This window comes from Myxine glutinosa, chromosome 6, assembly GCF_964187855.1.
Source record: "Myxine glutinosa chromosome 6, kmMyxGlut1.1, whole genome shotgun sequence".
Taxonomy (NCBI): Eukaryota; Metazoa; Chordata; class Myxini; order Myxiniformes; family Myxinidae; genus Myxine; species Myxine glutinosa.
The window spans coordinates 69117908-69132392 of NC_136266.1; the positions used below are offsets into that span (position 1 = coordinate 69117908).

The 14485-nt window shown below is 45.6% G+C and overlaps 1 long non-coding RNA gene across 1 annotated transcript; it reads left to right on the forward strand.

Moving 5' to 3' along the window:
* Positions 1–701: 701 nt before the first annotated feature.
* Positions 702–12228, forward strand: LOC137429927 (uncharacterized). The gene is made up of 3 exons (XR_013623816.1): positions 702–1527; positions 3976–4116; positions 9411–12228. It is a non-coding gene; the product is annotated as an uncharacterized LOC137429927 (long non-coding RNA).
* Positions 12229–14485: the final 2257 nt, after the last annotated feature.

Here is a 14485-nt window from a genome sequence, read left to right on the forward strand (position 1 = left end):
AAAGTCACTTATACAAATTCAAACCATATTCCCCAATACTCGTCAATCATATGTATAAAGTTTTGCATCGATCTGTTAAGCGGTGCTGGAGAAAAAGGTTTTTTTAAACGTTTTTATTTTCAATCCATTATGGACACCAGACCACATGACTGACGCCATCATAAATTTAATTATTGTCTCACATCGAGTCGTAGATCAGATATATGTATTGTTTCAGATTTTTTGGATAAGGATTTTGATTCAACCAATTATTTATTGGTGGAATACCACTTCACTGATGATGTCATCGTTGCAAATAACATCAAAAAAGAGTGATACACTGGAAGCCTTAAGGATGAAGGAGGGTTGGATGACCTTCAGAGACCTGCAGCATATGGTGGAAAAGCAGATGAGTGAGATACAAACCACCTGGATGGCAATCAGTCAGTGTCCAGGAAAGAAGAAAATGCTGTGAGTTCCTGCACGAGGCGCCACATACCGTCACGCATGACAGAATTGTAAGCAAGTAAGCAAGTTAAGATTTTAAAGTAAGCAAATAGCAAATGAGCAAAGCAAGTAAGCAAATAAGCACTGACGATTCACTCAGCACATTTTACGATATAATGAATTGAAGTTTTTATTTTACAGACTCCCAATTTACTTACTAGAAAGATTTTGAAGATCTCGTGTTTTTCCACATAGCGTTTCACAATTTCTTGGGGATCTAAGCCTAAAATGGGTGTGGAAAAAAAAGGGAGCAGGAAGGTGAGCATAACAAGTTCGCAGGTGTGTTCCACACTCTCTAGCATAAAGTGATATCTTTTGTAAAATAAAATTATGCAAAGAGGCAGAATCGACATTAATATAAGTGAACAGGTGTAATCTCAGCACTGGGTGATATAGACTGACAATAACAGGTCTTTAACTCTTTTGTCCCTGGCTACATATATGGCTTACATATGCGCGTCATTTTCTTTCAAGATCAGATCAAATATTCCTTCAGGTCTCACAAGAACTGCCAGAAACCCTCTTCTTGTGAAATTGACAAAATCAAGACTCTATGCTCACCTTCACTCTTTCATTCCCCTTTTCTCCCAAATCTGGAACAAACTCCCTCACTCTCTTCAGTCCCACTCCTCCCTCCAGGTCTTTAAAACAGCTGTTCACCACCATCTCTTATCTTCCCCCATCCAAAATCTTGATCTTTTCTACCCCCGTTAATTCACCCCAGATCCACTTTTTTGAAATACCAACTTCATTCCTGGAAGTCCTAGCACTCCATGTGTTTTATACCTCTCCCCCCTCCCCCAATCCCTCTCCCTCCCACTGATCTCCCGATGTCTCTGTTCTCCACTGTTGTACTTGTGTGCTTCCCTCTCTCTCCCCATCTTGTCTCCCACTCCTTTTATTATAGCCGGCGAAGCCGGTGTTGTGAATGAACGCGTACGTATTAAGTTGAAAAGCCAGATGTTGCTGGATCCTTTGAGAATTTCGAAGCGTTGACGCACCAAATCACACCATGGAGGCCGCCATCTTGTGGATGCGGAGGTATGCATTAACAATTTCGAAAAATTTCAATAGGAATTTGTTTCACCCATCTTTTTTTGATTCACAATCTTATGTTGAAAAGCCAGATTTTGCAGGATCCTTTGAGACTTTTGAAGCTTTGTCGCACCAAATCGCTCCATGGAGGCCGCCATCTTGCGGATGCGGAAGTATGCATAAACAATTGCGAAAAAGTTCAATAGGAGTTTGTTTCACCCGTCTTTTTTTATTCACAATCTTTTGTTGAAAAGCCAGATTTTGCAGGATCCTGAGAATTTCGATGCTTTGACGCACCAAATCGCTCCATGGAGGCCGCCATCTTGCGGATGTGGAAGTATGCATTAACAATTTCGAAAAATTTCAAAAGGAATTTGTTTCACCCGTCATTTTTTGATTCACAATCTTATGTTGAAAAGCCAGATTTTGCAGGATCCTTTGAGAATTTCGAAGCTTGGACGCACCAAATCGCTCCATGGAGGCCGCCATCTTGCGGATGCGGAAGTATGCACAAACAATTATTGCGAAAAGGTTCAATAGGAGTTTGTTTCACCCGTCTGTTTTTGATTCACAATCTTATGTTGAAAAGCCAGATTTTGCTGGATCCTTTGAGAATTTCGAAGCTTTGACGCACCAAATCGATCCATGGAGGCCGCTATTTTGTGGATGCGGAAGTATGCATAAAAAATTGCGAAAAGTTTCAATCGGAGTTTGTTTCGCCTGTCTTTTTTTGATTCACAATCTTATGTTGAAAAGCCAGATTTTGCTGGATCCTTTGAGAATTTCGAAGCTTTGACGCACCAAATCGGTCCATGGAGGCCGCCATCTTGCGGATGCGGAATTATGCACAAACAATTGCGAAAAAGTTCAATCGGAGTTTGTTTCACCCTATTTTTTTTGATTCACAATCTTATGTTGAAAAGCCAGATTTTGCTGGATCCTTTGAGAATTTCGAAGCTTTGACGCACCAAATCGCTCCATGGGGGCCGCCATCTTGCGGATGCGGAAGTGTGCATAAACAATTGCGAAAAAGTTCAATAGGAGTTTGTTTCACCTGTCTTTTTTTGATTGACAATCTTTTGTTGAAAAGCCAGATTTTGCTGGATCCTTTGAGAATTTTGAAGCTTTGACGCACCAAATCGCTCCATGGAGGCCGCCATCTTGCGGATGCGGAAGTATGCATAAAAAATTGCGAAAATTTTCAATAGGAATTTGTTTCACCCGTCATTTTTTCATTCACAATCTTATGTTGAAAAGCCAGATTTTGCAGGATCCTTTGAGAATTTCGAAGCTTGGACGCACCAAATCGCTCCATGGAGGCCGCCATCTTGCGGATGCGGAAGTATGCATAAGCAATTGCGAAAAAGTTCAATAAGAGTTTGTTTCACCCGTCTTTTTTTGATTCACAATCTCAAATGAAAAGCCAGATTTTGCAGGATCCTTTGAGAATTTCGAAGCTTTGACGCACCAAGTCGCTCCATGGAGGCCGCCATCTTGCGGGTGCGGAAGTGTGCATAAACAATTGCGAAAAAGTTCAATAGGAGTTTGTTTCACCCGTCTTTTTTTGATTCACAATCTAATGTTGAAAAGCCAGATTTTGCTGGATCCATTGAGAATTTCGAAGCTTTGACGCACCAAATTGCTCCATGGAGGCCGCTATCTTGCGGATGCGGAATTATGCACAAACAATTGCGAAAAAGTTCAATAGGAGTTTGTTTCACCCTATTTTTTTTGATTCACAATCTTATGTTGAAAAGCCAGATTTTGCAGGATCCTTTGAGAATTTCGAAGCTTTGACACACCAAATCGATCCATGGAGGCCGTCATCTTGCGGATGCGGAAGTGTGCATAAACAATTGCGAAAAAGTTCAATAAGAGTTTGTTTCACCCGTCTTTTTTTGATTCACAATCTAATGTTGAAAAGCCAGATTTTGCTGGATCCATTGAGAATTTCGAAGCTTTGACGCACCAAATTGCTCCATGGAGGCCGCTATCTTGCGGATGCGGAATTATGCACAAACAATTGCGAAAAAGTTCAATAGGAGTTTGTTTCAGCCGTCTTTTTTTGATTGACAATCTTTTGTTGAAAAGCCAGATTTTGCTGGATCCTTTGAGAATTTCGAAGCTTTGATGCACCAAATCGCTCCATGGAGGCTGCCATCTTGCGGATGCGGAAGTATGCATAAAAAATTGCGAAAAAGTTCAAAAGGTGCCCGCAGAACTACGTAACTTCCGGTTAGTGCACCCTTCGCGACAATAGTCGCGACTCTGGGGCATTTTCGAAATTTTTCTCTTCTTTAGTGGTAGACCTAAAAAGCCGAATTAGGCTTCAATCCCATGCCCCCATGCTCAGTAGGTTTGTCTGATTTATGATGTTGTCCTGCACCTACCGGTATAAGCGGTTTACATAAAGAAAGAAAGCTCGGTTTGATTTACGATAGTCACACATTGCAGTTGAAACGGCGCTATCGTCTGATCTGTCGGCACTGATCTTACTGCAAGCTAACTTCTTCTGGTGGAGGAAGCCGCAGTGCCCGGAGAGAACCAGCCCTGACAGCGACTGAACTTAGAAGACGACACACATACTGTGAAAACGTATGTTAAGCCCAGTTAAAATTTCTTAAAATAGGCCCTGAGCTAGCACATCGTATAGTTACTTCCTTAAGCTTCTTGTGACATTTATTGTATGTAGGTATTGGGGAGGATTGTCTGCTCTTCTCTTTTACCAAGTCTTAACAGGTAGGGCGAAGGGGGGCATTAAGCTCCAGGGGGCATTAGGCTCCACTACATTGTAAATGCATTATATTTACCTTCAAGATTTACAATGTAGTGGAGCCTAATGCCCCTTGGAGGTTAATGCCCCCCTTTGCCCTGCAGTACCTACTACACCTACCTACTACCAACTACCTAACCTACTTATGTCATAGTGATGGGTAAAATAGTGGCAAGAGGCTTTGGCTTCGCCGGCTCATTGCGGCTTTGCAGTAGGGTACTAGTATGTTTTATGTGTCCGTTTGTTTTTTGTGTTCAATGTGCTAGCTCTTACATGAGCATCAATCTTGTCTACCCCCAAAAAATTCCAATATGGCCGAACGGCGGCCATTTTGTTACTTAAACGTGTCTCCAACCATTCTTTAACATATATGGTCTGATTTTGTTCAAACTTGGCTCTAGCACAACACATGCAGAATATACGTGCACTTCACTTTGTTTTGTGATTGAATGAAAATGGCCGACTGATAGACTGGCTGACATTTTAGTTGTAAAAAACACAATATTGACCACGTCCTCAACTATCTCTCGGACATGCATTTCCTGAATCTTTTCAAATTTGGCACACAGATAATGAATGATGGGTAACATATTCACATCATTGTTTTCAGATCAGATCCAAGATGGCCGAGTGGTGGCCATTTTGTTACTTAAACGTTTCCTCATCCATTTCCCAGACATGCATGGACCGATTTTCTTCAAACTTGGCACAAAGACAATACATGAGTATACATATGCAGGAGATTTTGTTTCGTCATCCAACCAATGATGGCCGACTGACAGCCTTTAACTCCGTAGAGCAAAATTACTAAAACCACAGTGGGGGCTGACATTTTATGTATTTTCTTCTTTGTATTTTTCTTTTGGCTTTTCCAAATATATTTAGGATTGGGTTGCCACAATGCTGATTGATCACCCTACTCCATATCCTCCTGTCAATTGCCCATTCTTCTTTCAATCCCACAACTTTGAAATCTCTCACCAGCAACATCCTTCCATCTGGTCTTCGGCATTCTTCTTCACCATGGCTGCCCCATCTCCATCACTCACCTCAACACATACTTTCTCTCTCACTCCTCACCAAACCAATTTAATCTCGATGTGCAGATCCCTTCCTAACCTCTAAAGGTTTTTGGATCACCATGTACGATTTTGGATCACCATGTACAATCAGCTATGACAGCTCCCTTTGGTGGCATGCAAACATGCTCAGGCATATTCCAATAAAAATGTTCTCCTTTCTCAATCCCATTTTCCTCCCTTTGTCTTTTTTCAAAAGTGAACAAAATAATAAGGATGAAACACTCTCTTGCCATGCATTCAGATATTGTAAATTGAAATGTACGCACCGAAATCTACCACGTGCATTTGTCCGACTGGAGTAGCTTCCAAAACAACACCTTGTACCAGCAAGATGGAGCAGCTTTCCATTATTGTTTATCCTTTTCAATTAAAATATTGAGGATGGCAGGATAGTTTTGAGGTAGTGAACTCACCTTTGGCCCATCTTGTCTCGTTTGATTCCTAATCTAACATATTGGTGCTTCACATATAGGGCGTTGCATGCTTGAGCATACTGCCGATCAAGGGGACATTGTCACCTGTTCCATGGGATAACAATCACGAGTGGACATTAAAGTATCGTTCAAAATGAGTGGGCCATTGTGTGCTACGACACTGTCTGAATGTTCAAATCGCTGCCCTGATTGAAGGATCCACGGATCATTCCCAGCCATTGAACAAAACAACAATATTGTGTGTTTAAAAATGCAGAACCTCACAAGGGTGTACATATATATTACTGTGGAATTAGGAATTAATAATCTATATGAAAATTGATCTGTGTGTAGACTCACACACACACTGACACAAAGACAGATTACAATGGTCTCCCCTGTCCCTTTGTGAATACGCAAACCGAACTAGTTGTGATGCTGTTTCTACATCTTCCAGAACGATATAATCATAATAAAATATTTTTTACAACCAAATGTTAAATTGTGCAGCATAGAAACAAATAAATCATCATGAAGGAATGAAAAGTTTTTGACCAGACATGTTACACAAAGTATTTGTAAATGATCACGTGAAGGAACAGACGTCACTGCTTGTTACTGCATTGTCCACCTTTCTCATTTGGTTATAATAATATTCTATTATTGTTATATTACTTCACTTCTGGAATTAATATTATCAAAACATTTTTGAGATATACAAGAAAAATTGGAACTTGGTAGAAAATTATCTGTTGGGTCTGAACTCGCTTTGCAGAAAGTAGAACTCAAATCTGGATATTATTTGTCCTCCACCTTACTCCTAAACAGCAATTGCTCGACAGGAAGATGCATATCTGTGGTGTAAAGTGATACCCCCGGTACGGTAATAGTTTTAATGGTTGCTCAAGTTCTGCCTTGCAGAAAGAATGCAGAAGTTCTCCTTTGCAGGCAAAATAATGCAGTAGATTCCATTTTCCATTGTCCATTGGGCCGCACCTGCAACATTGACAGACAGATTATTTGACAACCTTCAGAACCAAATACTGAAGAAATAATTTGGTAACCTTTGGGTTAATGACACCATTTGGTGAAACTTCCAGTTGTTATGGAATGGTCATGAAACCACCTCGATGTTAATTCACAAACATCTCTTCTTTCTTTCAAACCTTTAACCAGGAATTTGTGAAATTAATTGGTGAAAAGATCCCCAGTTGCCCTCCGACCAGGATCTTGTTCATGCGATCTCTAACACCTGCGCTTTTATATGAACAATTACAATTTCAGAACCTCAAACCCCCCTCAAAGGTACTCATGATCACGTTGACTGCAGTCTGCAGGTCTACGAATGGTATAGGGTTGTATCAAATGTACTCTTTGAACAAGAAAGAGCAAGCAGAGATTGCAGACCCTCGCCAGGAAGTATATTTTGTGCGGTGTTTATTAGCTGCTGTGTTTGTGTGGTTTATTGACTACGTAGATCTATGTTCAATCCAATATGGTTGCCGAACCATGTGACTGATGACGTCATCAATTTAATTCTCCTGTACAATCTTTGGAGGGGACACCATAATGTAGATAATGTTGAGGAAATTTCAAACTGATCAGATCAAGCATTGTACTTCTCTAATTATGACATCATAATGAAGGCACTTGAGGACATCATGAATATATGTTGTTCCCCATGAGGAGTACTTGATAAAGTCATGTTTCATTTTTTCCATGGAGCGGTTTCAAAGATATATCGGTGCAAAGTTTTTCGGTTTTTCCAAGATGGCGCCCGTACCACGTGATCTCTGACACCATAATTATCATTTAAAAATTATACAGGAGGAGGCACTCCGATAGTGAAAATTTATTGTCAAACGGACCAATGGTTGCATTGAAAAGCACACACATTCTGTGCGGATAAACAACCAGACACAGAAAGACAAACAACCAGACACAGACAGACAAACAAACAGACACAGACAGACAGACAAACAAGCAAACGGACCCAAATGCAATAACCTCTCTTCTGGCGAGGGTAAAAAACCACATCACAGAGCCAGAAACCACATCACAGAAAAACCTCTGACAGTATTTTGAAACTCCACACACATTCTCACCAAACAGCATTGATGAGCATTTTAAATTTTACCTCCCGCTTTCATTGATGTTATCCCTTTTTCGTTTATGGATACAGAGTCAAGGCTAGATGGAAGAGGACCAAAAGGAACAGTACAAGGAGGTGGAGGTCGAGGTGGGACGGGGTGGGGGGAGGGACACTGGCAGCTGAGTTTATAGACAAAATAGAGGGAGGCTTGGAAAAAAAACAACGGGTTTGGGGAGAAATGAAGAGTAGGGGAGGATGCATCAGGTGGACAATGTGGATACAGAGGGAAAACCCAGGAAGGGGAAGCTTGTAAGGGGGAGGGCTTGGGAGGGGTTAACGAGGGTAGAAAAGATCATGGATTTGGTTTGGGGATGATCTGAGATGTTGGTGAACAACCGTCTTGAAGACCTGGAGGGAAGAATGAGATTGTAGAGAACATGAAAGTTGGATCCACAAGTGTGGAAAAATAGAGGAAGGAATAGGAGTGCAGGAGAGCGGTGATCCTGGAATTAGGTAGTTTCCCTGGATGGGGTTGCTAGTGGACCATGTGCGCTTTGCAGGAACCTGAGGGAAAGGACAAAAAAAACAGAAAGAGCAGAGGATGCAAGACCAGAAAGGAGATGGCAGAAGACAGAGATACCAGCAACTTGTCTGCGATGGCAAAGTGATCGGCCCATCCACCCAGCTTCATCATGGGAGATTCCAATTATCTTTAAGGTTTTGGTTTCATGGCGTCAAGCTCAGCAAGATGTGAGGCAGGGGGAGTCAGCCCAGAGAGGATAGCAGGACTCCATCAAAGCTGCAGATGAAGGCCTTGTATGTAGGTGGACAGGAGTTCAGTTGTGCCAAAGATGAAGGAAGGACTTTGTACGATGGAGGATGCCCAGTCGACAGCTAGCTTTTGAGTCCAACTTTTAAATGCGGTTTGCCCAAGAAAGATAATGGCTGATGTAGTGAGACTCAGGAGTTTGAATGACTGAACTTCTTCAAGGGGACTGTTACAATGAATGAATTTGTTAATTATTGTCCTTGTTTATTACTTAAATTGTCCCTCTGCTCTTCTCTCACGATAAATCTTTTTCTCAACGTTCCATTCAAAGCCATAACTGAACACAGATTTTTGGTAGGCTTAAAAATCGTTTAAGTACTAATCATATATATATATACATCTATATATATATCTGTGCAGCGTCTGTCCTGTCATGTGTTGTCTTGTCTTGTGTTGTCTTGTCACTGAACTACTTTCTCAAACTTTTGTGAAATCGTACCAAACTTCTGGTATGCACATACCTCTCCCGTCGGTATGTCCTAAGGGTATTTTTTTTGAAAAAATTTCCAATTTCTTCCTCTTTTTGGGGGGGAATTTTTTTGGGAATTTTTTTTTTCAACTTAAGTTTTCAACTTCAATTGTCAGACTCGGATGGTACGTACATGCGGATATTCTAGGCTTGCTTGCATTGACTAATATAATCGATCCTCCATATGTGATGCCAAGATCCTGATATCTATTGCATGATTGTATTTTGCAGGATGATGCTAGAGATCTGATTGAGATTAAACCTACCTATGGGACAAAGTTGTGGACTTGGTTTATTTTCACAACACTTAATCTCAATCAAGATCTATGGAAATGGCGGGACACAGGATGATCCATGTACCGATCTTCAGCGCAGACCCACAAGCTGCGGATTCTGGCTCGGAGTTAGCTCACTGGCTCAGGACACTGGAGAACCAGTTCAAAGCCCAGGAGACCGTTCCCACTGCGGAAACGAAACTGGACGTTCTGCAGACTAAAGTGGACCACCACGTCTACAGGAGCATCGGACGATGTACGACGTACGATGCCGCTCTGGCGGAGCTAAAGCGTATTTACATTAAGAAATGGAGCATGGTATACACCAGGTATCTGCTCTCATCGCAGCAGCAACAGCCCACTGAGACTATAGACCGCTTCGCCCAGGAGCTACGACAACTACTAGCGGATAGTACCCAAGAGGTCCGCACTCACGAGCAAGTCCAGGACGATCTTGTCTGAGACGCTTTCGTCTCTGGGATTGGCTCTCCCGCTCTCAGGCTCAGACTTTTGGAGACAGCTGACCTGACGTTCGCGGAGGCTCTATGGGTGGCTCACGTCTACACTGAGGCCCGGGAACAATCTACCGCCTATGACCACACACGGGTCGTCGCGGGGACCTCTCAACTCACGCGACCGGAGAGGGCTACCGCCGAGGATACGGGAGCGGACCCGACCACGCTAGCGGAGCCCCTGGCCAATCCCGAGATGGACTCGGATTCCGGCCTGGCGGCAGCCACGGCGGCCAGGCCAAGGCCTGGACGAAATGCAACATGTTACTTCTGTGGCAACCGACAGCATCCCACGTCAGCGTGTCCGGCTCGGGAAGCAATATGCCATTTGTGTTCGACTAAAGGACATTTTGCAAAAGTCTGTCGGAAGACCGCACGGGGCGCACGAACTTGCGCGACCTTGAATGGGCTTATCGCCGAGCCAACGGACCGAGCACTGAGCGGGGCGCCTCACCCGACTTTGATGAGCGGTCCTCCTCCTCGTGGGCCCCTGGCTGCACGCTCGACCTTTGTTAGATACATCGGGCCGCCAAAACAAATGGCGCGAACACGACCGACCGTGGAGTGACCGTCCTTGACTGGAATCCGAACGCCCACCAAAGGCAACTCAAACAAACGACAAGCTCCCGCTTTGACGCAAACAATGCACGTGACACGAGCACCCTATGACGGCAGCACGTACGAACTACATGCTCTTGCCTCAGCACGTGAAACTACAGTTGGCGGCGATCCTTCTCGCGTGACACGAGCGCCCTCTGACAGCTGCTCGTGCGGACTACAAGCTCCTGAAGCTCCAAATATGCCTTTGACAAGAGGGCCCTCCGGAGGCCGCTCAAACGACCGGAAAACTGCAGCTGGCGTGGGCTCCACACGCGAGGCGCGATCTTTTCGCCCGGGTGGCACAATACCTGCTGGATCTTCCGGCCTTGCTCAGGCCATTATTCCACTCATGGTCGAAGGCATTTTTGCACGGGCTTTGGTCGACACGGGGTCTACGGATAGTTTTATCGATCAATGACTGGTGGGTCAACATGGGTGGCCGGTCCTCGGGACAACACGACAGATCTTCATGGCCTCCCAGGGCCTTCGGCTCAACACTAAAGGGGAATGTCGATTGAAACGTGTGATAAAGGGACGCATGTTTCCAGATGTACATCTCATGGTCTTGCCTGCTTTATGTGCCGACATCCTGTTAGGACACGATTTTCTTAAGCGGCATGGACGATTGGAAATGGAATTCGGTGGGACTGACACTCTTGCTGTGTGTGCACTAGCGAAAATGGAAATTGAGCCTCTTTCGCTGTTCCCCAACCTGACCACTGACTGCACTCCTGTAGCGGTGAAATCACGGCGCTACTCACGAGCGGACGCGCAATTCATTGCGGAAGAAACGGCCCAGCTCTTAAAGGAGTGTATCATAGAACCTAGCCGGTCGCCGTGGCGGGCCCAGGTCTTAGTGGTGCGAAGTGAAGCCCATCGCCGATGCATGGTAATCGACTATTCACAGACGGTTAATCGCTTTACACAGCTAGAGGCCTACCCGTTACCGGGGATGGACACGCTGGTACGACAGGTGGCCCAGTACTCAGTCTACAGCACTCTCGATCTGCGTAGCGCGTATCATCAGATCCCCATCTCGAGGGCTGATCGCATCTATACCGCCTTTGAATCGGGTCAAAGGTTATACCAGTTCACCCGATTACCTTTTGGGGGTGACGAACGGGGTCGCCTGTTTTCAGAGGGCTATGGACGACCTCATTACTAAGGAGAACTTGACAGATGTCTTTGTATATCTGGACAATCTTACGGTTTGTGGGTATGACCAGGGGCATCATGATGCTAATCTGAAGCGCTTCCTCGAGGTCGCGCAGAGGTATCGCCTAACCATGAATGAGGCTAAGTGTTGTTACTCTCTACGCACGATAGATCTTCTGGGGTACACCGTGACCCATGGCTCTGTCTCTCCAGATAAAGAGCGTCTGCGACCTTTGCACGATATGGCTCCGCCTAGCGATCGAGCTTCACTGAAGTGCGCTCTCGGGCTGTTCGCCCACTATTCGAAGTGGGTGCAAAATTTATCTGCGAAGTTCCACCCCATTGTGGCCTGCGACACGTTCCCCATGGGCCCAGCTGCCTTGGCAGCCTTCGGAGGTCTTAAGGCCGACATCGCTGGCGCCGCTGTGGCGACGATCGACGAGAGCGAATCTTTCGTCTTAGAAAGTGATGCCTCGGATCATGCGATAGCGGCGACACTCTCCCAGGGGGGGGCGCCCGGTGGCTTTCTTTTCGCAGACTCTCACCTCCGCTGAGCGGAGGCATTCGTCTGTCGAAAAGGAAGCGTACGCCATCGTTGAGTCGATTCGGCGATGGCGACCGTACTTACTCGGGCGATGCTTCCAAATCATCACGGACAAACAAAGCATAGCATTCATGTACGACACCCTACATGCTCAACGCATTAATAATGAGAAAATCACTCGCTGGTGTATCGAACTCGCCGACGTCTGCCACACCATCAAATATCGCCCGGGGAAGGATAACCTGGTCGCCGACGCCTTATCGAGGCCGGCTATGTGCGCGGGTATTGTAACTCTGGAGGGTCTGCGCGCTTTGCACGGCACTATGTGTCATCCTGGGGTGACGCGTTTCGCTCATTTTGTGCATAGTGGTAATCTGCCGTACTCGATTGAGGACATCCGCCGGATCTGCAGCGACTGCGCTATATGTGCGGAACTCAAACCGCATTTTTACAACCCTCCCATGGGGACGCTGGTTAGGGCTACTAGACCGTGGGAGAGATTGGCAATGGATTTCAAAGGGCTGCTGCCGGTGTCGAGTAACTATCGTCATCTGCTCACTATCGTTGATGAGTACTCGCGATTCCCTTTTGCTTACACATGCGTGGATATGACGGCTGCCACGGTCATACGGTGCCTGCAGAATTTGTTTTCTATGTTCGGGTATCCGGCCTACGTGCATACCGATCGGGGTGCGGTGTTCCTGTCCCAGGATGTGAGGGGTTACTTGCTCCAAAATAATGTCGCTTCGAGTTACACCACCCCGTACAGGCCCCAGGCGAATGGGCAGGTCGAACGCTTCAATGGGATTATATGGAGGGCCGTCATGCTAAGTCTCAGGACCCTCGGCCATGGCCACGATAAATGGGCTTGGTCGCTACCTGCGGCGCTGAACTCAATCAGGGCTCTACTATGTACGGCCACCAACCAGACTCCTCATGAGAGACTGTTCCACCACCCTAGAAGCTCGAGTAGTATCCGATCTTTACCCAGTTGGCTCGCTGAGCCGGGGCCGGCCTATCTCAAACGTGTGGTTCGCACAAGCAAGTACGACCCCTTAGTGGATAAGGTGCAGGTACTCCAGGCTAATCCTGAGCATGCTCGTGTGATGACGGCAGATGGACGTGAGTCCACTGTCTCCGTACGCCATCTCGCCCCATGTGGGGTCATCGACCCTTATGGGGATATCGATGAACCGATCTACGAGTCAATGGACTCCCCCGAAGCTTCCTCTATTGAACATCTGCCGTCCCTTCCTTCGTCAAATACACCCCTGCATGAAGGCCCTGAGGTGCCCCCTCCGACACCTGCCTCCAGCGGCTACTCCGATGCAGGGGACTCTGGGCTTGGGGAGGCCGCACCCGGTAGTTTCCGGACCCGTGCTGGCAGAGTAATTCGCCACCCTGACCGCTACGGATGGACCGACTGACACGGAATGACGTCCCCAATCAATTAATGCTGACGCACGCTTGATTCCTGCCTAGCGGCAGTGTAGTTCTAACGGCGGGGAGAATGTAGTGAAAATGTATATCAAAGTTGAACCCAGGAGTGATGCCCACTTAAACCGCAGAGGGGCGTCTATAAGACCTCGGACACCCGTGACGCGGAGCCACTCCTGTGACATTTTACTATGACATGTAGTCCTGAACGGTACGTACTCGCACATGTATTCTAGGCTTGCTTGCATTGACTAATACTAGGGCATTGCCCGTACTATATCTATATCTAAAATTATATCCCCCCCCCTCTATTTACATGAAATGGTTTGGTCCAAAGCGAACGGCTTGCGAGTACGGTGACAATCCCCCCCCCTCTATTTACATGCAATGGTTTGGTCCAAAGCGAACGGCTTCCGGAGTTTGGTAAAGAAATCGCCATCGCGTGCACAAACGCGCAGGAAAGCGAATGAATCGCAAATTCGGTTTTATTAGTTTTAAAACATAGTTTAACGCCAACATAGTTTGCAAACGTGAAATAAATGAACACGCTCTCAAATGTGCCATCCGAGGCAGAGTGTGTCCTCCACGTTCGGCACACGCGATCGTTCGCTGCTCTCTGATTGGTTGAATCGTTTTTTGGACATAGCTCGGTAAGTAATTGTCCGATTAATATGAAACCTTGAAAAGGCACATCCTCGGGTCCCCAGCAATATACCTGGCAAGTTAAAAGTATATCGGACCCGTGGTTGTCGAGAAACAGCGGTCACAGACAAACGTACAGAC